The following is a 24,603-nucleotide window of genomic DNA, read 5'->3' as shown; positions in this document are numbered from 1 at the left end:
GAATATTACATTTATAAAACACAGTATTAGACTAGAATTACTATTTCGAATTCGAATGTCACATTCAAATCGAATATCACATTTGAATCGAATATCACATTTAAAACACAGTATTAGACTAGAAATATTATTTCAAATTCGAATGTGACATTCGAATTCGAATGTAGCATTCGAATTAGAATATTACATTTATTAAACACAGTTGTAGACTAGAAATACTATTTCAAATTCGAATTCGAATATTACATTTCAAAATTGAATGAATACATAGCTAAACATTCTATTATTCTAACGAATATTTTCAAATTTTATTGAAAAATTCGAAAACGAAAATTCAAAAATAGAATGTTAGAATGTTATATAAACATTCGAAATTCGATTCGAACGAACAAATGTATCAAAATTTGTTTTAAATTTCAAATTTTTAGAAACATTCGCCCATCCCTAATATATACAGGTGGCCCTCGGTTTACAACGGTTCAATTTACACCGTTTCAGAATAACAAGCTTTTTTTCCAGTCATGTGACTGCTATTGAAAGCATTGAGAAGCAGTGCATTGAGTAAAATAGCCAGTAGGTGGAGCTGTTCGCTTGTGTTGCAGCAAAGCCAAGCAAGCTGAAATTAATCAGTTTAACCAGGCCTGAGCTATCGAGCAGATTTCAAAGGAACAAGATCTTCCTGTCTATAAATCAGTCCAGATTGGAATGCATAGAAAGAACTGTTTGCAGAAAAATGCAAGTGAAGTCTGTGTTGTGTGATTATTTTATTAGGTTTATAATGCTGTTTAGCAAATGTTTTTGTTCATTTAACTTAGTTTAATTATATATTCTGTGTTGTGTGATTATTTTATTAGGTTTATAATGCTGTTTAGCATTTAAAGTCTTCATTTCAAAGCTTTAAAAATAATGTATTAGGTGTTACTTATGACAATTTTGAGAGGGGCCTGGAACCTAACTCCCTCACTTGCCAATGACTTACATTATAAACTGGGTTTCAATTTACAACGGTTTCGATTTACAACCATTCCTTCTGGAACCTAACCCCGCCGTAAACTGAGGGCTACCTGTATATATATATATATATATATATATATATATATATATATATATATATATATATTTATACTCATATTTATACTCATATATATACTGTGTATATATAAATATATATATATTTATCTATCAATGCTTATGAATTTTGCAACTTTATACGAATATATAACAATAACAGTATATATATATATATATATATATATATATATATATATCTATATATATACACACACACACAGTATATCACATAGTGTTATTTCAGTGTCTAGACTAATTGGAGTTGTCAGACACAAAGTATAAAAGGTTTACACAATGTTGATTGAATACATTCAACGTGTTACAATAAAACCTTTATGTATGATCTCAGACTGTATGTTTTCACAGCTAATATAAATTTATTTATATATTAGATTTAGATGAAATGATACATCTAGATGAGAAATGTCTGTATGAAACCTTGTCTAAAGGATTAGGACATATAATAAAAAGTAAAATATATTCTAACAATGTATCTGGAGATGGTAGAATTTATAAATATACATATAGCGTTTAGGACTATGGATTTCAAAATACAACACTGTTTAAAAATATTTTTTATTTAGGAGTCAACTACAGTATCGATTTTATCAGCCAATCATTCTAATTTATTGGCTTTTTAAAAATAGTCATCAGACCAATTTTAAACTTGTGCCACAAAATGTCCTAAATGACTCCTATGAGAAAACCAGCATACAGCAACATGTCTGTATCAGAGCTCCTCAAAACTAAAACAACCAAAGTTACTTTGATATAGCAGCTAGTGAATAGTCATGAAATCCTTTACAATATGTTTTATACTAATAAATGGCTAATATTTAATGAAAGAGTCATTAGCCTACATAAAGTGAACAATATGCTAAACTATGTTAGAAGTGTGTTTAAAGGGCCACACGTAATACCCAATTATGGGCTAGATTAGGAATGGAGTACTATTTATCGCTCCCGCTCATGCACTAACTTCGCTAGAAGTAAGTTTTTTGTGCACGTCGGGTATATCGCCTATTACAAGTTGAAAGTTAAAGGATTCCGCTCATGCACTAACCCGATGTCCGCAGAAAGTCAAACTTATAATATCACAACCGAATTAACGTATTTCCCCCTAGACTTCAATGAAGCGTGAAAAGTGGAAAAAAACACCCTTACTTGTGCACAAATCCGAATGCATTTTCTCAAGTGTGCTAACCCGACATGAAATATTAATATTTCCCATTCCAATATGTTCTATTTATTATTAACGAGACATGAAACCCCAAAAATTTCTTTCATCATTCTGATAGAGAATACAATTTTAAACAACTTTCCAATTTACTTCTATTATTTAATTTGCTTCCATCTCTTGTTATCCTTTGCTGAATGGTTTATCTATGAAAGCTTAGGAGCAGCAAAGAACCTAGGTTCTAGTTGCTGATTGGTGGATGCATAAATATACCGATTGTCATTGGCTCATGCATGTGTTCAGTCAGCAACCAGAAGTGCATTGCTGCTCATTCAACAAAGCATACCAAGCAAACAAAGAAAATGTGTTAATAGGAGTAAATTAAGTTGCTTAAAATGTCATCCTCTATCTTAATCATCAAAGAAAAAATATCTGATGTTGTATTGTATATTTATACCTCTCTCTCTCTCTCTCTCTCTCTCTCTCTCTCTCTCTCTATATATATATATATATATATATATATATACAGTTGTAGTGCAGAATTATATAACATTATATTAGCCAAACTTTGTAAATCGTAATATTCCCTTTTTATTTTGTAAAAATACAGCTGTTTTACAGACCCGCTCTCTGTACTCTGCAACAAAATATAAAACGCTCATATTCTCGTAAACAATAACCGAATTTGTAATAATAATTTGTAAAATTCATCTTACAGTTATTGTGCTCATTTTTATTATCTTTGGTTTCTTTACTTATTAGGTAGCATTTAAAGCAGTTATTCATGCTTATAATACACAATCATTCCTTCTGAATTTGTTAATACAGCAAATTTCCCTCAGCCACCAATCAATCCTGCAGTAACAGTGTAAGCGTTTGATTTCCGTACCTCCTCAAGTTAGGATGGCTCTAGATTGAAAACAGGGGTGGAGCTAAGGTGATAAACACCCGAAGGCACGAGCGCGCGCCACCTTCGAAAAAGCCGCAACTAAGATGGCGAAACATGTCAGGGGAGGGTGTTGAACCTCTTTCAACCCCCATTATCTTTTAAACTTAGCAAAAGATTTAGACTGCAAAAATTAGTAATATGGTTGCTAACCAAACAATATAGTAGAACCATTTGTTACCACTCCTTCTGATAGCAACATAGCGTTGTACCTAGTTACGATAGAGAAATTAATTGTGGTGCGAATCTGAGATATGTGTGATATTTAGTCCTTATATAGAAAATAACGGTGGTGTGAATCTGAGATATGTGTGATGTTTAGTTAAATCAGCGTTCGCTTTATCAACAAGTGACTTACAAAACGGACCATATTATTAACTAGTCATACAAACTTAATCTCTAAGAGTGCTATCCAGGGGGCTCACATTTTGAATAACGCTCCAATATTGCAATAGTATGCAATGTGCAACTGATGCACGTAAACCCGTAATGCAATATAAAGCTAAAATAGACATCAGCCTCCACTTAGTATCCTAACTATAAAGATACATTTAAGCGCCATATATATATATAGGTGCTTACATACACTTTGTATTAACGGGAACGCGTCTTAGTGGCTATCTAGGCTGTAAATCTAATAATTCTCTTTATATGGTTTACATAAGATTGTCAATATTGATACATTGCGTTTATGCAATAATTTAGCTACAATGTACAACTCATTGGAGTTTTTTGGATAATACTCTCAACAATATGGTGGTTTAACTAAACTTCAGTATACCAAATAAAATCGAGCGCACATTATCAAGATTCAAATTTCTATTGTCCTCTGAGAGTGATATCAAGTTATTGAGTCAATTAATAGACTGAAAATCAGTGTGTGTCATCTGTTACTTACTATCAGATTAAAAACTAAATACAAGTGAGATTGCAGATACAAGGCAATCTAAATACAACCTAAATATTACATATATTACAAATCTAAATATTATTGGATAATACTCTCAACAACATGGTGGTTTAACTAAACTTCAGTATACCAAATAAAATTTAGCGCACATTATCAAGATTACAATTTCTATTGTCCTCTGAGAATATCAAGTTATTGCGTGAACTAATAGACTGAAAATCAGTGTGTGTCATCTAAATATAAATGAAATTGCAGATACAAAGCAATCTAAATACAACCAAAATACTGCATCTAACAGCAGCTTGCATTTTTATCTACTTATACTTTTATAAGTGTGATACTTGTGATTTTTACCGAATCAATAAATATATAGAGTAACTGACGAGACATCGTATCATAATATTTATTAGGTATCTGACATAATTACCATAACTGTGGAACCTCACCTAACAATTAAATATTATCTTTGATAATAATTATTTAAATAAGATATCTATCATAAATCTTTGTCAATATAAACAAAGTTGTTAGGCGAGTATATTACACATTGGACGGTATGAGCCACTGACACAAGAAATGGTGTGACAATTATTATTATATAATCTGTGGTTACCTTATCCACATTTATTTCTATATATTTGCTTTCCAGTCAGAGTGAAATTACCTTGATAGTAAAATCACCACCATCTTTAGTAGAACTCTAGTAAACAGAAGGATAAATATTAACTTTCTCATTATAATGTTGATAGATGTTTAATTCCCAAACACACTTTTTTGTGTAGATTTATATCCAGTATAAATTCAGTTAGGATTCCACGACCCTATGTAACAGATTTGATACAACAGTAAGCACATAACTGACATCTGAGCAATATTGACACTTATGTGAATAAGTTACAACACAATTACAAACAAATTTGGCACAGTTTGTGACACAAATTCAGATCAATCACTTGACAAATTTACCCTCTCAGGAGACTTCAAAATTTCATCGCCATATTTATCACCTATCAGGTGACAAGATCACCACACTTCAAATTTAACCCAGTGTTTCTCTACCTAGGGGAAAAGGGGCACATTATTATAAACTTATACCGCCAATGAATGGTTAGATAATATAAATCATTTTGTGTTTTTAAAACTTTATGTTGTTGTGTTCTGTTCTTTTAATCAAACAAATAAAGGTTAAATTTTAACTACAATCACCTAACCTCATTCCCCAATTGATGTCCAAATTATAATTCCAGATAAGGAGAATGAAGTGCTAAATAGATGCATACTTTTTTGAACTTCTATGTTGATTTTGTCTCTCAAGTTAATTCATGCATAAGCACTCAAGCTAAGGAAATTAATCAATTGATACTAGCATCTCCTTAACACTAGTGTAGTGCTGTTGCATCCTTTTGTTCCCAAATGCTTCAAGTGGTTTCCCCAAATTCAACTGAAAATGCAACTTTCAATGAATTCTGCAGTCTCAAAATTATTCAACCCCTTTATGGCAAGCATCTTTAGTACTTAGTAGAGCATCCTTTTGTTGATATGACCTCTTGGAAACTAGATGCATTGCCAGATACAAGCTTCTGGCAGCGTTCCTGAGGAATCTTAGCCCATTACTCATGAGCAATCACCTCCAGTTTAGTAATATTCTTGGTTTTCCATGCTTCAACCGTTTTCTTCAAATTCACCAGAGATTTTCTATGGAGTTCAAGTCAGGTGACTGTGATGGACATTTTAGAATCTTCCAGGACTTCTTCTGCAACCAAGCCTTGGGGGAATTTGAGGTATGCTTGGAATCATTATCCTGTTAGAAGGTCCAATGACTCCCTAGCTTCAGCTTCCTCACAGACAGCATGACATTTTCTCCTAGGATTTCCTGATACTTATATGAATCCATCTTGCCTTCTACATGCTGCAGGTTTCCAGTGCCCGAGGATGCAAAGCAGCCCCAGAGCATCACCAAGCCACCACCATGCTTAACTCTAGGCAGAGTGTTCTTTTCAGTGTGTGCTTCATTTTTCTTCCTCCAAACACACCGCTGATCCATCTGACCAAAGAGTTCCAGTTTTGTTTTATTGCTCCACAGAACAGAATCTCAAAACCTCTGTGGCTTATTTATATGATAGCATATTGGAGTTTTGGGTCAGTAGTGGTGTATGTCTTGGAATTCTAGCATGGCAACCTTCTGGGTTTAGCACTGTGCAAACTGAAAACCTCAGTGCCTGTCTTTAGCAGTCACTCAAGGGTTTTTCTCAACCTGCCTTCTCAGAAATCCGGTTGCAACTGTAGATAGCTTCCTTTTCCTGCCCCATCCAGGTAGTCCAACCATTGTTTCTTTAACTTTGAACTTGCAAACTATGCTTCCAACAGTGTCTCTAGGAACATTATCTTTTTGTATCCTGTTCCTTGTTTGTCAAGGGCAATGATTTCTTCTATTAACTTTTTGGACCATTCTTTTGATTTAGCCATATTTCTAATATGCAGTCAAACGTGACACTCAACAAACCCCTAGCCAGTTCAGGTATTTCATGTGTTCTAGCTCAAGCACACCTGCTGCAACTAATTGAGCCCTTGAGTGTAATTGTTTTTATAAATGTATTTTTAATGTGTCTTGCTCAATTTATTCCAGCATAACAGTTAACCAGAGCTCTGAAGACACGCTAATCCAATGCCTATTAAATTCAATTGTGCTCAAGCAAACGCGTTTACTTTCAACTTGTAATACACACAGATGCATGCAAAGACCAGTGGTAAACACCTTATCGCTCGCAAGCAACAGTTAGAGCGCTACTCGTAATCTAGCCCTATGCCTCAAATATATATATATATAGATAGATAGATAGATAGATAGATAGATAGATAGATCATTGTAGAAAAGGAGGGCACTCACAGGAATGTTTATTTTCAAAACATCAAATTTTATACATGAATAGTCATAGTCGACGTATCGGCTCTTTCTTTGGGCCTCCTTTTCTAGATAATTGTAGAAAAGGAGGGCACTCAAAAGAATTATTAATTCCAACAATTGATAATGTTTATTTTCAAAACATCAAATTTAGTCATAGTCAACGTTTCAGCTCTTTCTTTGAGCCTTCTTCAAGACAGGTTGTATCTATACAAGAAAAACAGAAAAATAGAAACTTATACAGTGCAAAACAAGTGATGACATACAACAAGCACATCCAACACCAATAATATTTCGATTAGGATTAAAATCAATCAGATAAACCGGTACTCATCCCCAGCCAGGAGATTCTGAGAATGATACAAAATCAAAGTGTCTTTTACCTAGGTACCCTGTCTAAGTCAGGGAAGACATACTATATCATATGAATAAAGCACGGAAGCAGTGAGAGAATTCCCATGTCTGTGCAACTATATGCTCATCTGAACCCTTATTGGATGGAATGCTGAACCAATTCGTATGGTTAAAAGTGGGTAGACTCTAGATTAATAGATATGGCCAAGAGTGGATGTTTAATCCAAGGTGCTCAGCTGAACACCAGGGAATAGTAACAACAAGATATACTTAAAATGAAAAAGAAAGCATAATAGAAAGACCCAAAGGGAACAAAGAATACTCTGCAACGACAATCATCAGGAAAACATCATACAATGAGAAACACCTTTGTCACACCTAAGCCAATGCATACAAATAAGCAAACACCTTGCTGCCCTTGCGGGGGCTCATGTGCAACTCATGGCCCACCACACACTACCAGACTAAGTATCACCCACTGAAGCGTAAACATGCATTAAAACCCCTACTAGAAACTACATATTAGTGAACAAAACCCATTGAGGGAAAAACGAAACATTCAAATCAATAAAGTGACGCTCACACGCGGACAACCAGTCTGTGGCAGGAGGGCCCCTGCTCAGTGAAACATAGTCATATAAGCGCAGACATATATATCTATGAGAATAATAACAAGCTATTTGTCATCTGTTGCCATAATTAAAAAAAGGCCACGCTGAGTCCACTCACAGCACACCAGAGTTCAGTGTCTCCACCCCTCTTAAGGGGGGCTACCCTGTCAATTAGCATCGCTCTCAAGGTAGATATAGGATGTTTAAGTTCCAAGAAATGCCGGGCAACTGGCTGGTCTGATTGTCCATCCTTGAGTGCTGCCCTTATGGCGCTGATCTGCAAATATTTGGAGTGCTGGCCACATCTGTTGATAGTTTGACAGATACGGTCAGGTGTCAGGCTATGTTTGCGGCGGTGTCTAGGTATACACTGCTGTTTGTAATTGCTTTCTACGTGCATTGCGCTGGAAGCAGTCTCAGCTGATTCAGATTAGCATACAGCGTAAGAAACTCTTTATAAGGTGGAGCCTGCTGCTCATGCGGTAATTGTTAATTTTTCCTCAGGGAGAACGGCTTACAGGCAGGATTAAGGTAAGACCTGCTTATTATGTTATGCTCTGGTGTGCTGTGAGTGGAAGCAGTGTGGCCTTTTCTTTAATTATTGCAACAGATGACAAATAGCTTGTTATTATTCTCATAGATATATATGTCTGCGCTTATATGACTATGTTTCACTGAGCAGCAGCCCTCCTGCCACAGACTGGTTGTCCCTGTGTGAGCGTCACGGCATTGATTTGACTGTTTCGTTTTTCCCTCGATGGGTTCTGTTCACTAATATGTAGTTTCTAGTAGGGGTTTTAATGAATGTTTACGCTTCAGTGGGTGATACTTAGTCTGGCAGTGTGTGGTGGTCTATGAGTTGCACATGAGCCCCCGCAAAGTGTTTACTTATTTGTATACATTGTCTTAGGTGTGACAAAGGTGTTTCTCGTTGTATGATGTTTTCCTGATGATTGTCGCTGCAGGGTATTTTTTATTCCCTTTGGGTCTTTCTATTATCTTTTTTAGAATTACTGGTAGTTGCATTTATTATGCTTTTTCATTTTAAGTATATATTGTTGTTACTATTCCCTGGTACCTTGGATTAAACATCCACACTTAGCCATATCTATAAATCTAGAGTCTACCCACTTTTAGGCATACGAATTGGTTCAGCATTCCATCCAATAAGGGTTCAGGCACAAGATGAGCATATAGTTGCACAGACATGGGAATTCTCTCACTGCTTCCGTGCTTTATTCATATGATATAGTATGTCTTCCCTGACTTAGACAGGGTACCTAGGTAAAAGACACTTTGATTTTGTATCATTCTCAGAATCTCCTGGCTGGGGATGAGTACCGGTTTATCTGATTGATTTTAATCCTAATCGAAATATTATTGGTGTTGGGTGGGCTTGTTGTATGTCATCACTTGTTTTGCACTGTATAAGTTTCTATTTTTCTGTTTTTCTTGTATAGATACAACCTGTCTTGAAGAAGGCTCAAAGAAAGAGCTGAAACGTTGACTATGACTAAATTTGATGTTTTGAAAATAAACATTATCAATTGTTGGAATTAATAATTCTTTTGAGTGCCCTCTTTTTCTACAATTATCTACATACTACTTTTGAGGATTGCACCCAGGTTATCATTACACCACAGAGGTTGGAGTGCTGGGCCACCGGCTATTTGACATTATATATATATATATATATATTAAATAAACTGTATTATTATTATTATCGGTTATTTGTAGACCGCCAAGAGATTCTGTATACTGTATAAGTAAATATAGTAAGAATAAATACATTTAAAATAAGCCAAAAGGATTACTACTCAAAAAAATATATTATTTGAGTAAGACTGAAATGCAACTTTTCATTTTTATAATATACCCATTACAAAGCCGTAAAACTTTTCTTTGCAGAAAAGCTGAACTATTGTCAATTTCTTCTATTTGCAAGTTCAGGACATCCTCTTCAACATGCATGCAATTGCTTTAGTAGTACACAGATTAATATAACTACATTTATATTTTCACAAATAAATACATATACATGTTTATAAAATGCACTGCCAATTTTCAGACACACCATAAAGTGTGTGCGATTTTGCCATACATTTCCTGATATAAGTGCTCTACTAGACTATTACACGCATGCCTGTCATGAACTGGCAAATAGAGGCAGAGCTCGACAACAGTTCCGCTCTGCTGGAAACAACATTTTTATTGCTTGTAAATGGTTATATTATAAATACGTGAAGGGCGTGAAGATAATCTATACATTAGTTCCACTTTTTGGGCTCCATGTACTAAGCAGTCAGCGAGCTACCCGCAACAAATGTCGCGTCAAAACTCGCAAACTGATATGTACAAAGTCGTCAACTATGTTCAAACTCGCATCTTTAAAATTGCGAGCGTACTTATCCGCCAAACCTCGCTACCTCTCCATTTTTCACTGTAATTAGACACATTTGACCACCAACTCGCCAAAAACGAATGTACTAAAAAATCTATTTGTCCGCTCGCTACAATTTCCGCTCCCACCTCGTTATTTTTGCCTCGCCACCTTTTAGGTGGCGGGCAAGGTACAAAACAATAGGAAAGTCAATCTAGACGCCAGTCTAGACATATATAAAAGGCAGTAATATCAGCATTGTACAGCATAACTGGCGTCTAATTTGTCTCTCATTTCCAGGTACATAAATTGCGCCAAATTTGTCGACTGTAATTAAAGAGTAATCTATATTTTAAATTTGTATTGTATAGTTGTCAATCTTTATAATTATTTTTATATTAATATTTATATATTATCAGATCCAGATGAAGCCATATCCAAATTGTAAATAAATATTAAAAAAATAACGCTCTGTTATCACTCTTCAAAAAATTTTGAACAATAATAAAGTTGTTTAGATAAGTTGAACATCAGCTTAGTCGCGGCGAGCGAGGCGTCAAATTTATCAATAATCCGCCACTGCTCACGGCGGGCTAGACTTGTCTATTTATTGGGGGATTATTAGTACATAGTGACAGCGGACACCATTTCGCCTGCGGCGAGTAACGGCGAGTTTATCCGCGTCTAAAATGACGGATGAATTGACGGCTTAGTACATGGAGCCCCTTAGCTGCATTTTAGTCTTGCTCAAATAATAAGTAAATGAATACAAATAATAATAAGTAGTTTTCTGTGTTGTTTCTTTAAAGGGATATGCAACCCAAAAAATGTCCTTGGTGATTCAAGTTTCCAATGGACTTCTATTATTAAATTTGCTTTGTTCTTATGATATTCTGTGTTGAAGAGATATCTAGGTAGGCGTCTGGAGCACTACGTGGCATTTGCAAATGGATAACATTCTTGCAAAACTGCTGCCATATTGTACTCCAGAAATGGGCCAGCTCCTAAGCTTACTTCCCTGCTTTTCAACAAAAGATACCAAGAGAACAAAGAAAATCTGTCTGAATCATGAACGAAAAAAACTGGGTTCCATATCTCTTTAAATGTATTTATTTATTTATTTATTGTCCTGTTATATAGCAGCCAGGGATTTGATTGCTGTATAAGCAGGTTAAAAACCGACCTTTCACTTTCCGGTATGATGTTAGTGAAACTGAAGAAGCCGCTTTGCAGAAGATGCTCAATCACTCATGCGCACCAGCACTACGATCCGACAGAGTAAAAAATAACCGTTTATATATCAACACAGATGCGCTTCTATGGAGCGCAAGTCCGTGTTCACACCTGTGGTGACGTCACCATGATGGGTGGTGAATGCTCAATGCTCTCAAGGGAGTAACAATGCACTGGACGCACATTCAGAAAATAATCTAAGGGGCTAGGGTACTTTGCAAATGGTCATTTTAAAAAATATATTTAAAAATACGGTATAGAAACTATCAGTATAGGTAGGGCTATCACAGACAAAACCAGCTATTTCAAATGCCAAGATAAAAGTAAAGGAACTAATTGTAAAAAAAATGAATACACTCCAACAGGTAAAATGGATTATTGAGAACATATTAAAGGGGAGAAAAATATGGTAACTCTTCCTTTAATGTACCACTTAGATTATTTTTGTAAAGTTTGAGCTTGAAAATGTAATTCCTAATAAAGGGGTTATGATTTTTGTTTGCTAACTATCGGTAAGCCAGCGCTTTTCGATGTTGATTCAATCATAATCAGCTATTTTTATATGTTATTTGAAGCCATTTTTCATTATTGGTTTAGTTAAAGGGACATTATGCACTCATTTTTTCTTTGCATAAATGTTTTGTAGATGATCTATTTATATAGCCCATAAAGTTTTGTTTTTTTTAAATAAATGTATAGTTTTGCTTATTTTTAAATAACATTGCTCTGATTTTCAGACTCCTAACCAAGCCCCAAAGTTTTATGTAAATACTGTCAGCTACCTTCTCCAGCTTGCTCCTGTGTGTGTAAAGGGTCTTTTCATATGCAAAAGAAGGGGGAGGGGGGAGTGTCTTATTTCCCACTTGCAGTGGGCTTTCCAACTGCCTTTTCAACAGAGCTAAACTGAGAGCGTCTAAGTAAGTTTTTAAACCGTTTTATACTGGATTTTTATATCAGTATCTGTGCATCTTATTCTTTATAGTAGTGTCTATTACATGCAGTTATATGAAAATGAGTGTATACTGTCCCTTTAAAAATAGCCATATACTATCGTGCTACTCCTGTTTGTTGTGATCACAAGCCAAACTCTTGATAGATGACAGATGACAGAATCATTTCTCACGTCAGACAACACTTTTCAAATAATTACCCCAAAAAGTTCTTTAATGGGTGACAAAAGGAACCAATGTCAGCAGATACAAATGTTCCCTGCTCAGTCAATTAAAGTTAAAATAATAATAATAAACACTTTTATACTAATAAAACTTAGCGAAATCTAACACACAAACATACCCAATATACTGGTTATGCCCATGTTCAAATCCCTTAAACAGACATACAAATAAATACCTATGGCTTTGGAAAAAAACAGGTTTATTGCACATGTGACCAATTAGTGTTACTACACACTATTAAAAAGGTATCAATGAACATACAAACATTTCAAACAGTGATGCAATTGCTAAACCTCCAAAATCACAATAAGTGCAAGATTGTGAGGAAACCCTAAATTTAATTATGCATATGCAAAGAAAAACTTTGCAAAGTATTTTCATGATATATTTATCTTATTTTTCTTAACGTTTAACTCTGAGTTGCTGCAGTGGATTCTACAGGATTCTAAACCCTGACCCTGCAACATTCTATACAGTGATTGCTAGATCAGTACAGGAGCCCATTTACAGTATATATATTTCCCTAATTGGTACTTTTATTCATGAAACTTTACATTGCAACTTTTTTTTTTTTAAAAATACCTTTTTCTTCAGCAGTCGGACCGGCAATCCCCCGCACGCTTCTCATGCTGTACAGCAATGACGAAACCGGCTTCCTCCAATCACGGCATGGCATCACGAGATGAACACTCTGGGGTGCATGCCATGATTGGAGGAAGCCGGTTTCGTCATTGCTGTACAGCATGAGAAGCAGGCGGGGGATCGTATTTTTAAAAATGGGCACTAAATCATGAAACTTTACATTCACTTTAATATGCTCAAGATGCTTTCCAAGTGGTATGTATATGGACTACAGAACCATACAGATTTCTAACAAACGGACCATTTAAAATGCTTTCAAAATATGTGTTTTGTGTGTTTGGGCTCACTTTTGGCACCTATCACAACAGCTCATATATAAAATCTTTGGTTTTTTAAATAAAAGACCCCTTTTTCCAACAAGTAGGCTGGCAAGGTTCACAGCCAGGGAGCCTGTCCACCAGTTATCATTGCACTAGCACTTGCTTATTCAGTCCTCCCTCTGCTCTTGTGCAACCAATTGCAAGAATCAGTCCAGGATGATTTATCCCCCTCTGAGGTGACAGAGAGTTTAGAAATCAGTAATTTTATGCTCCTAATGTGCATTTGCAGCTTGATAAATGAAGCCAGTAGTATCTGATAAACTAGATAGCACCGTGAATTGGAAGCAGTAGCAGCTGCTTTATCAATTTAAAACTGGCTTGACTCTAACAACCCAGTACATTGTGACTTGTCCTCCACTTCTCCAAAGGGAATACAATGTATGTGTGTGAGTCAAGGAGAAACCAGAGTTTTATTATATTCGATCAGGGAGTTGGAAAAAAAAAAGAAAAAATTTGATTATACTCATTGTATCACCAGGGTTGGAACTACCATTGGTGCAGCAGGTGCGGTGTCAGCAGGGCCCAGATGCTGGGGGGTATATACATAGGTGTGCACAATCTTAATGCAGGGGAGCCTTTTATTAGTGCATATAGTATATATACATATTTAGACATGTATATGCATGAATCTCTATGTTAAAGCCCTTTGCAGCTTTTTTGTTTTCTAACACCTGAGACCTCATATCTTTTTGTGCAATATTTTTTTTATAATTATCATTAGATGGTGTTATTATGAGTGTAAGGGGTAGATTTACCAAGCAGCAAATGCTGCTATCTACCCCCGTACTTTCCGGCTTGCCAGAAATGTAAGTTAAGAAGCAGTGGTCATAAGATACAATCGAGTTGATTGACACCTACTGCTAGCGGACGATTGGCTGTGAATGTGCAGGGGGCGGCATTGCACAAGCATTTCACAATCACCCGCGTAAAAAAACCTTTTCGCTCGCGGGTAACTGTCAAAGCGCCACTCATAATCTGGCCCTAAATATATAATCTAGGTGTTTTTCACTAAACTATTTTGTTCAACTGAGAATTGTGTCTTTTCTAACAAGTGTTGCAAAACATTTTTTTGTTAGAGGTCTCTGATCATCTTTCATCAGATTATAACTCTTTTTGGCACCTGCCGATGCAGATATGTCTGAGAACAATTTATTGCCACAAACCACAGAAATTTACTGGGTTTCACCTAGATGGAAATAAATATTTGGCTTCAGATTAAACTGCATGAGACAAACATGGAACTTGCATTTATGGTTGAAAACCTGCCACATGCAGGACTGGCAGAGTTGCCTGTGTGCTAACAGTTGTCTATGAGTGAAGAGTGCTAGTTATTTACTAATCTTTTATGCAAGCAGATAAGGTCAGACTTGTATCTAAGAATATAACAGAATCGATCTTTGTTTTAGTTTGTCAGTAATGTCAGAATATTTCTCCACCTTTCTCAAAATGGCAATGGATCCCTTTTGAATATCTTACCGCCTCATGGCACTTTTGATCATCGGCCATAGAGAGTTAACCCTTGAAGAACCCTACCTCCTGAGAGGCCCCACTTTTACACTACTCGTATAAAATTCATACAGGAAGAGAGATCCTGTCCGTGGCTGAAATACTCAAAAAGAGAGTAATAATTGATATATTCTTTATTCTTAACTTACATATTAGTACTAATAGTATTGATGTACAGGGCCATCTTTAACACAGGGCAAAAGGGGCAGCTGCCCAGGGCCCAGTCTTTGTTGAGGGGCCCAAGAGTCCTAAAAAAAAAAAAAAAAAAAGGGGGACACACAGTTAAAAGTTCTCTGCTTATATTTATTTGTGAGAAACTGTGCCAGACCGTGCCGGTGTCATGTGACATGCCAAGCTAGTGCCATGTGCTGTTTTAGATGTGCACTGTGCAGCACTGAATGTTAAGCCCTAACTCGTCATCCAGCCAATCCCACTGCAACAGAAAAGGTCCTGCTGGGGTTACTACTGTTACCAGGTAACTGATGGGGGTGGGGATTGTTTCTGGGTTGGGCTGACTGTAGGCGCATGCAGCAGAAAGCTGGAGCACCAGACACGTGAGGATTTGAGCATCTGTGCAGCTGTGAACACTGCTCTCTTCAGTCTTGAGGCTGTGTGACTCGTCTCACACTGTATCCATGCAGCCTTGGACAGACAGCATCCAGTCTGCTGGTCCCCTTAGCCCTGCTCTTTCTGCTGTGGCCCTAAGATCAACTAACTGAAGTTTGTAAAGGGGAACAGTGCTTTGTAGAAAGGTGTCAGTGGGAAGAATAAGTGAGTGCACACAACGCCCCTCCCCCTTGCAGCATTGTCTAGTGCAGGGTGAGAGGGAACTTGTTCCTAGCAAAGAAGTGACATGTACTGCTGTGGCTGATGTATAGTGTCATGTTGACACTTTACACATTAAGGTAAGGTTTGTTTTTATAGGTTTTTTTTCTTTCTGTCTCAGATTTTACAGCTTCCCATAGTAGTTCTGCTGTTCCAGTCAGTAAACTTATATTTGTCTGCACCTCCATGTGTCCTCCTCATTCTTTACCTTGCTTTGCTCCTGTTGGCTGCCCTAAATCTCTTTAACCAGCTAACCTCAAACCAGAATCACATTTAAAAGCATATTAAATTAATCCACAGTGGAGGAATTTATATATTTATTTACTGATTAGTACTGTTAGGTCCAGTTTCACATATTGCAATTTATTTCATTATTTATTTTAAATGATTAGCCCAGCAGTGGATGATCCACTGCTGGGCTAATAATTTAAAAAATAAAAATAAATAAATAATTGATGAAAATGTTTGCCGAGGGTCCAGTCAATATTAAAGATGGTCCTGTTGATGTTTAGTCATATCCAGTAATGAAGTCTTATTCCAGGCACTTCTGTATATCTACACGGATCACCTAGATGGTCCATGGGCAAGTGCTTTTTTTTAAATTTATCTTTTCAATTTTATACATTTATTGTTTCAGTTAATACAGCTTTTGAATATTTTCAGAAGAAACCATATAATGATTCCTTTTGGAGATTGGATTTCACAAAAAATGTGAGATATCTTTATGGACGAGTTAATGGTATTTAATTAAAGTATTTTACAACATACAATGGGACACCTATTTATTAAAGTAAAAACATTATTTTATACTTTTCATACAAATTATACCTTGAATTACATCCCTAGAGAAGGGGCTAATTTAGGACAAATTCAGAGGTAGGATTTAAAATAGCTTGTGTCTAGATAAATTTAGTCATCTTGCTGAGGTGAGCACTGATGAAACACTGACATTTTCAAAGCGTTACATGGAAGGATTCACTAAGCACTTACATTTATGATCTCTCTTCATTTATGCCACATTTCTCCAGCACTATTCATTAATATTCAAAGCAGCACTAATTAGTCAATTGAGTATTCACAAAAGTGTGACATTATTAAAATGAGGAGACTCTAATAAGCATGCAACTTCTAAAATTGTACCAAAATCTCATTCCATTTCAGGATGGCAACTGCTTTGCTTTCTTATAGAAACAACTTGAGGGTAATTACAAAGCTTTCAAGTTACATAATAGGACTGTGTGGCACATTATTTAAGGTCTGTTCTTCAGCTCCAATTATGAATCTATAAATTCACACTATGAAATTAAAAATCTGCATTTATAATATCTAACACTTAGGGCCTGATTTATCATTTTCAGGGAAGATAAAATTCTCAGCCAGGAAACCTGTCCGCAAATAAATTTTTCTCCACATTCCCCAATAATGTTCCATCACCCCAAAATGCTCCAATTTTCTTTTCAGTTTCTTTTCTTCAGTTTTTTTTTAAATATATTTTAGTAATTGTTTCACACATTAAAGCATTATTGGAATTTTTTTTATTCTTGAAACCACATAGTTAGGTAACCTCATAAATATAAAAGGGGATATAATTATATAATTAAAACATTTTCAGATTTTCCCAAAACTCTTGAAAAATTATATAATCCCACCAAATATGCATTAGTGTACCTTGTGTTCACCATCCCATCCCACTATTGCAGATATTTCCAGGTAACAAAATAAAGCAATATCCCAAATTTTTTATGTTTTTTTTGTTTTGTTTTGAGGGAGAAGTTCTGTGAAGAATATGTAGAGTTTTAGAGCTTGGGTAATGGGTATGTGCATTACTTTGCTTCTTTTCTGTGTCTGACCCTGCTTTGTGTGAATACTCTTTTGCATAGCGAGTTTGCTGTTTGATTTTGGTGATGATCTTTGGCTATTTTTGACCTTCTGGACTCTCTTTGTACTGACTCTGCCTGTAAGTTACCTGTGTGTTGCAGAACCTGCTTGTTGATCTCTCTTTGACCAATCCTGTACTACTATTTTTTGAATTTAGTTCTTTTTTCTGTCAATCTCTAAAAGCTCTGCCAGTGGGTTACGTCCTGTGTTCAATCCAGAGTGTTGAGGCAATGTTCATTCTACCAAATCTCGACAACTGGGTCCATTCCTGGACAACATTTGCAACTGAGATTAATTGTATAGGTGAGGATAATATTAATAATATGTTGTTTTATAACCTAAAAATGGCAATAACTTAACTGTATTCCCTACCTTTACACTTGTGATCGTATTGTTGTTTCAGATTCAGAGTGGAGACAAAGAGCAATCAGTCTTGGACCACGGCTAGTATGAAAGCAATCTGTCAGGATATCTTTAAGTTTTTAAATAGCATTTAAAAATGTAGGGTTTAAACCAGGTGTCTTCTATAAAAGAACAATTCACACTATTGAATGCTTTAGCCGCATTTGTTGATTTAAAGGGACAGTAAACAGCATAATTTTTGTTGTTTAAAAAGATAGATAATCCCTTTTATTACCCATTCCCCAATTTTGCATAACCAACGCAGTTATAATAATACACTTTTTACTTCTGTGATTACCTTGTATCTAAGCCTCTACAAACTGCCCTTTATTTCAGTTCATTTGACAGACTTGCATTTTAGCCAATCAGTGCTCATTTCAGGGTAACTTCACGTGCATGAGCTCAATGTTATTTATATGAAACACATGAACTAACGCCCTCTAGTGCTGAAAAACTTTTAAAATGCATTTAGATTAGAGGCGGCCTTCAAGAGAACAAAGCAAAATTGGTGATAAAAGTAAATTTGAAAGTTGTCAAAAATTACATGCCCTATCTGAATCATGAAAACATGACTTGACTGTCCCTTTAACTAAAATTGTATGTAGTAAATGAGGAAAAAAAAATTGCCAACAATTGCCATCAGTTTAGAAAGTTTAGGAAATATATCAGGTACAGAACACACTGCAATATGCACTTTTAAACAAACTCTGTGTAAATAAGGCCCAGTTAAAAATATCATCTAGAGGCAGTAATAAAAAGATATTTGATTCTGTTGTTTGCATTATATTTTGCTATGAACTGTTATTTAAAACGTTTCTTTCATGCAAATGTTCTAATTGCTTTTTTAATTATGAAAATAATAATTTAACTCCAATTATCCCTGCCACGTCTAAAAAGCTTCTATTCATATCCTTGGAGTTCTGTTGCGCTTTTTGCTTAGGTCCATGTTTGATGCTTGCATTATAAATTACCAGAATATATCAGGAGCCCTTGGGATATAGTATTTACCTATTGAACAGTCTAATTTAGGTTCAAAAGTAGCACTAAAATCTCCCTCTATAAACATTGAACTGTTATTTCTAGCATTCCTCCCTGTTTCAGAGTCATCTTACAATTTATTTAAAAAAATGAGCCTATCCCTATGTTGTGTCAGAGACTATTAAGCCACATAATTAATATTAACCCCTTAAAGGGACACTGTACCCAAAAATTTTCTTTTGTGATTCAGATTGAGCATGAAATTTTAAGCAACTTTCTAATTTACTCCTATTATCAAATTTTCTTCATTCTCTTGATATCTTTATTTGAAATGCAAGAATGTAAGGTTAGATGCCGGCCCATTTTTGGTGAACAACCTGGGTTGTCCTTGCTGATTGGTGGATAAATTCATCCACCAATAAAAAAGTGCTGTCCAGAGTACTAAAACCAAAAAAAGGTTAGATGCCTTCTTTTTCAAATAATGATAGCAAGAGAACGAAGAAAAATTGATAATAGGAGTAAATTAGAAAGTTGCTTAAAATTGCATGCTCTTTCTGAATTACAAAATAAAAAATTGGGTACAGTGTCCCTTTAACCCAATGGCGTATTTAGGTTTTGTGCTGCCCTAGGCACTCAGAATCCTGCTGCCCCAGCCCCCCCCCCACACACACACACTTTCTGGATTAAGGCCATTTCTGGCCATAACATTTATTGGTCAGGAAGTAATGTGACTTTTTTTCTGTTAATCTATTAATTCCATTTTATCTGTCCACGGGAAGGTTTTTTAAGAGAAACCCCTGGGCAATCTGCCATGTCACAAATTTATTTTCTACTCCAGAATTAGTTCTTATCTGCTAATCTTGTCCCTGCTCAGTATCAAGCAAGTAAACATGCTCATAGAGTTGTCACATTGCTTCTTGGAAAAAAATAATCTTTATTAGTTAATATTGTCCTCCAATTAACTTCATTATATGTATTAGCTATTAAAATTTAATGGTTATTAAGGGTTATTTGAAATTGGTTCACAATTTTACAAGCCATCTCTGAGGTATCTTAACAACAAAAAAAGCTGTAAATTGAGATATTCAGGAGCTATACATGGATGAGGATGTATTATTAATGACTGGATCCCCCTATGTGTAAATCCATGTGGTTTAACCTACACATCACATATGCAATGGGGCATTTTCAAACCTTTCTTTCTTCTTTGTTTGTTTTATCAAGTTAGACATCCCAGTTTCACCCTTGTCAGCAAAGGAGAGGTTAACTTTTTTTTACTGAGGTAGGAGAGCTGAGTTTGCTCACTTGGTGGAGCCAGCATCTGGCACTTAGGGCATTAGGACCAATTGAAGTCGTCATATATTTTTGCTTTCTCCCCCAACACACCTCTTTGTATTGCTCTGTGCTTACAAGACAAGTCTTCTAATCTAATCTTAATCACACCAGCAGCTGGATTAAGATTAGATTAGAAGACTTGTAAACACAGATCAAAACAAACAGGTGTTGGTGGAGAAAGCAAAAATACATGACGACTTCAATTGGTGTGCATGAACAGGCTAAATTATCAAAACATCTGTGCCTGCTTTCCACACATTACATGTTACTATCAGCTATGTCTCCTCTGCTAGCCTTGTGAGTCGTAACAATTGTATTGCCTTCTACAGTACTGTCAGTGTCTGATATTTCAGTGTCTGCTTTGCCCTACCCGAGTTAAGTCGTGCAGTTATCCAGTCTGTCCACTAACTCCCTTAATACGCCCCTCTCCACTCTCCAATCCTCCACCGATCAGTGAGCTGACTTGAGCTGAGTCTCCTGGCCGTTCTCCAATGCGCCACTGAACTTCTAGTTCTTCTCTCCTACTAACCAGGCTAACCCCAGTTGCCCCCTGGCCTAGGAGATCACGTGCACATGCACGTGACTCCCTCAAGCCGCACTGTCAAAATATATATTTATTTTTTAAGCCACTGTAGCCACATATTTAGTGCAGCAGCCGGGGGAAAGTGTTGCCCCCCAAAATTTGCTGCCCTAGTCATGGGCCTTTTGGCCTATGCCATAATACGCCCCTGCCTTAACCCCTTTAATGCTAACGACGGCTCAGAGCCGTCACTAGCACTCACCTAACTTGAGAGCAATCTGGGGTCTCCCATCAACTCCCACCCCGGCGATCGGGCCTATATAGTGACAGGCATTGCCGGGGCTTCTAGTTACGTGGGGTGACGTCACGCACAATGACGTGATGACATCACTGCGCAACTTTATTCAAAAATAACAATGGACAAGATAGGGAAAGGGGGCATGCTACTTAGAAGCCTGTATCTCATACATTTTATTTTACAAATAGTAAAAAACAAAAAAATAAAATAAATCCAGATTAGCACTGATTTTTCTATGGGGGTGCCATTTTAACAAGCCATCCTGATGGAGGGAGGGACTAATAGCAGCAAGACCCGCACTATTATAGCCACACAATCCATTAACGACTAGCGACGTACATTAAATTAATAATTAAAATAATTTGAATGAATAAAAGTTGACAGCTATTTTTTTCTTGGTATTTACAGACTTTTAGGATAAGCCACCTTTAGTCTTTATTGTCTATGGATGAATTCTCATCCTTAAAGCGACAGTCTACTCCAAAATTGTGATAGTTTAAAAAGAAACAGTAGATAATCCCATTCCCCAGTTTTGTATAACCAACACAGTTATATTAATATACTTTTTACCTCTGTGATTACCTTTTATCTAAGCCTTTGCAGACTGCCCCCTTATCTCATGGGTTTTTACGACTTGCCAGTCGGTACGGCCTCATTTGTTACTCCACAGGAGTAAGCATAATGTTATATATATAAGGTACGGTAAAGGTTCAGTATACCCCTAAGCTGTTAGTTGATGATAACTTTTTAGTAAGACTGGTGGTTCCATCGAAGTAGCGTTAGCTGGTTATGTTCACTAGTGCTGAACAGTACATATACTCCTATCAATGTGGTTTGGATTTGGCTTTACAGATCTAATTCCAATGGCAATTTAGATATGTTATTTGATCTATAAAGTTGATGTTACTTATGCACATCTAGTGGGGCCGATTTATCAATGTCTGTCAGACATGATACGCTGTAGCGTATCATGTCCGACAGACATCGCTGAATGCCGACAGCATACTCTGTCAGCATTTATCATCACCAGAACTGCTTGTGCAATGCCGCCCCCTGCAGATTCGTGGCCAATCGACCGCTAGCAGGGGGTGTCAATCAGCCTGATTGTATAGGATTGGGCAGATTGCAGACCGCAGCCTCAGAGGCAGCGGACCAGTTATGGAGCAGCGGTCTTTAGTTATGGACCAGAATGTTATCTCCATGACATCACGTCATCCAGCCGTCAAATGTGGGCCGTCTAAGATTTATCCTACTTGCCAATCGGATGGCGAGTATTTGCATGAAATTAAAATACTTTTGCGTCATTCAACGCATGCGCAATAGGATTTTCTTAGTCTTGCATGCTCATATTGCGGCACAGAAGCCGACATGACCCACACCAGAATAAAAATAACGCATGCGCATATTAAATTTAAATCGATGCGATAGGTATTACAGCCATTCTACCGTCAAATGTATTTCATTGATAGTGGTCCAGTATTGCTTCGCTATCTGCAATATCCGCTGTGAATATTTCCCCAATATATTACATATGACTCTGCAATGTAATTGTTAATGGAATAAAAATTCAATAGATGCAAATATTTTTTTCCGTTTCAAAAAGAATATTATACATAATAAAATTAATGCCAGTTATTGATATTTAATTCAGAGTAGCCTTCTGCGATGTCTATTGTGTAACATATAAAGCCATAAACAAAGTTTGAACTTTTGTATGCAACTCAATATGTGTAAATATATAGATAAATTTGGTATAATCATTATTTTTTAAAGTTTTATATTAATTACTGTCTCTTATTTTTTTAAATGTTTTATATATGTATACATCCTATTGCGTTATGATTGCATATTAACATGTGTATCATTTTAAGTAGTATATATATATATATATATATATATATATATATACAATATATTCTATTTGTAATAGCATTACAATTCAATTTAATTGATTTATACACTGCTCAAAAAAATAAAGGGAACACTAAAATAACACATCCTAGATCTGAATGAATAAAATATTCTAATTAAATACTTTGTTCTTTACATAGTTGAATGTGCTGACAACAAAATCACACAAAAATTAAAAAATGGAAATCAAAATTTTCAACCCATGGAGGTCTGGATTTGGAGTCACACTCAAAATTAAAGTGGAAAAACACACTACAGGCAGATCCAACTTTGATGTAATGTCCTTAAAACAAGTCAAAATGAGGCTCAGTAGTGTGTGTGGCCTCCACGTGCCTGTATGACCTCCCTACAACGCCTGTGCATGCTCCTGATGAGGTGGCGGATGGTCTCCTGAGGGATCTCCTCCCAGACCTGGACTAAAGCATCCACCAACTCCTGGACAGTCTGTGGTGCAAAGTGAAGTTGGTGGATGGAGCGAGACATGATGTCCCAGATGTGCTCAATTGGATTCAGGTCTGGGGAACGGGAGGGCCAGTCCATAGCATCAATGCCTTCGTCTTGCAGGAACTGCTGACACACTCCAGCCACATGAGGTCTAGCATTGTCTTGCATTAGGAGGAACCCAGGGCCAACCGCACCAGCATATGGTCTCACAAGGGGTCTGAGGATCTCATCTTGATACCTAATGGCAGCCAGGCTACCTCTGGCGAGCACATGGAGGGCTGTTCGGCCCCTCAAAGAAATGCCACCCCACACCATTACTGACCCACTGCCAAACTGGCCATGCTGGAGGATGTTGCAGGCAGCAGAACGTTCTCCACGGCGTCTCCAGACTATCACGTCTGTCAAATGTGCTCAGTGTGCCCCTGCTTTCATCTGTGAAGAGCACAGGGCGCCAGTGGCGAATTTGCCAATCTTGGTGTTCTCTGGCAAATGTCAAACGTCCTGCATGGTGTTGGACTGTAAGCACAAACCCCACCTGTTGACGTTGGGTCCTCATACCACCCTCATGGAGTCTGTTTCTGACCGTTTGAGCAGACACATGCACATTTGTGGCCTGCTGGAGGTCATTTTGCAGGGCTCTGGCAGTGCTCCACCAGCATTCAAAAGTGACCATAACATCAGCCAGAATGCATAGGAACTGAGAAGTGGTCTGTGGTCACCACCTGCAGAATCACTCCTTTATTGGGGGTGTCTTGCTAATTGCCTATAATTTCCACCTGTTGTCT

Source organism: Bombina bombina, chromosome 2 (assembly GCF_027579735.1).
Source record: "Bombina bombina isolate aBomBom1 chromosome 2, aBomBom1.pri, whole genome shotgun sequence".
In the NCBI taxonomy this organism is placed as follows: Eukaryota; Metazoa; Chordata; class Amphibia; order Anura; family Bombinatoridae; genus Bombina; species Bombina bombina.
Note: the sequence above shows the minus strand (reverse complement) of the source record.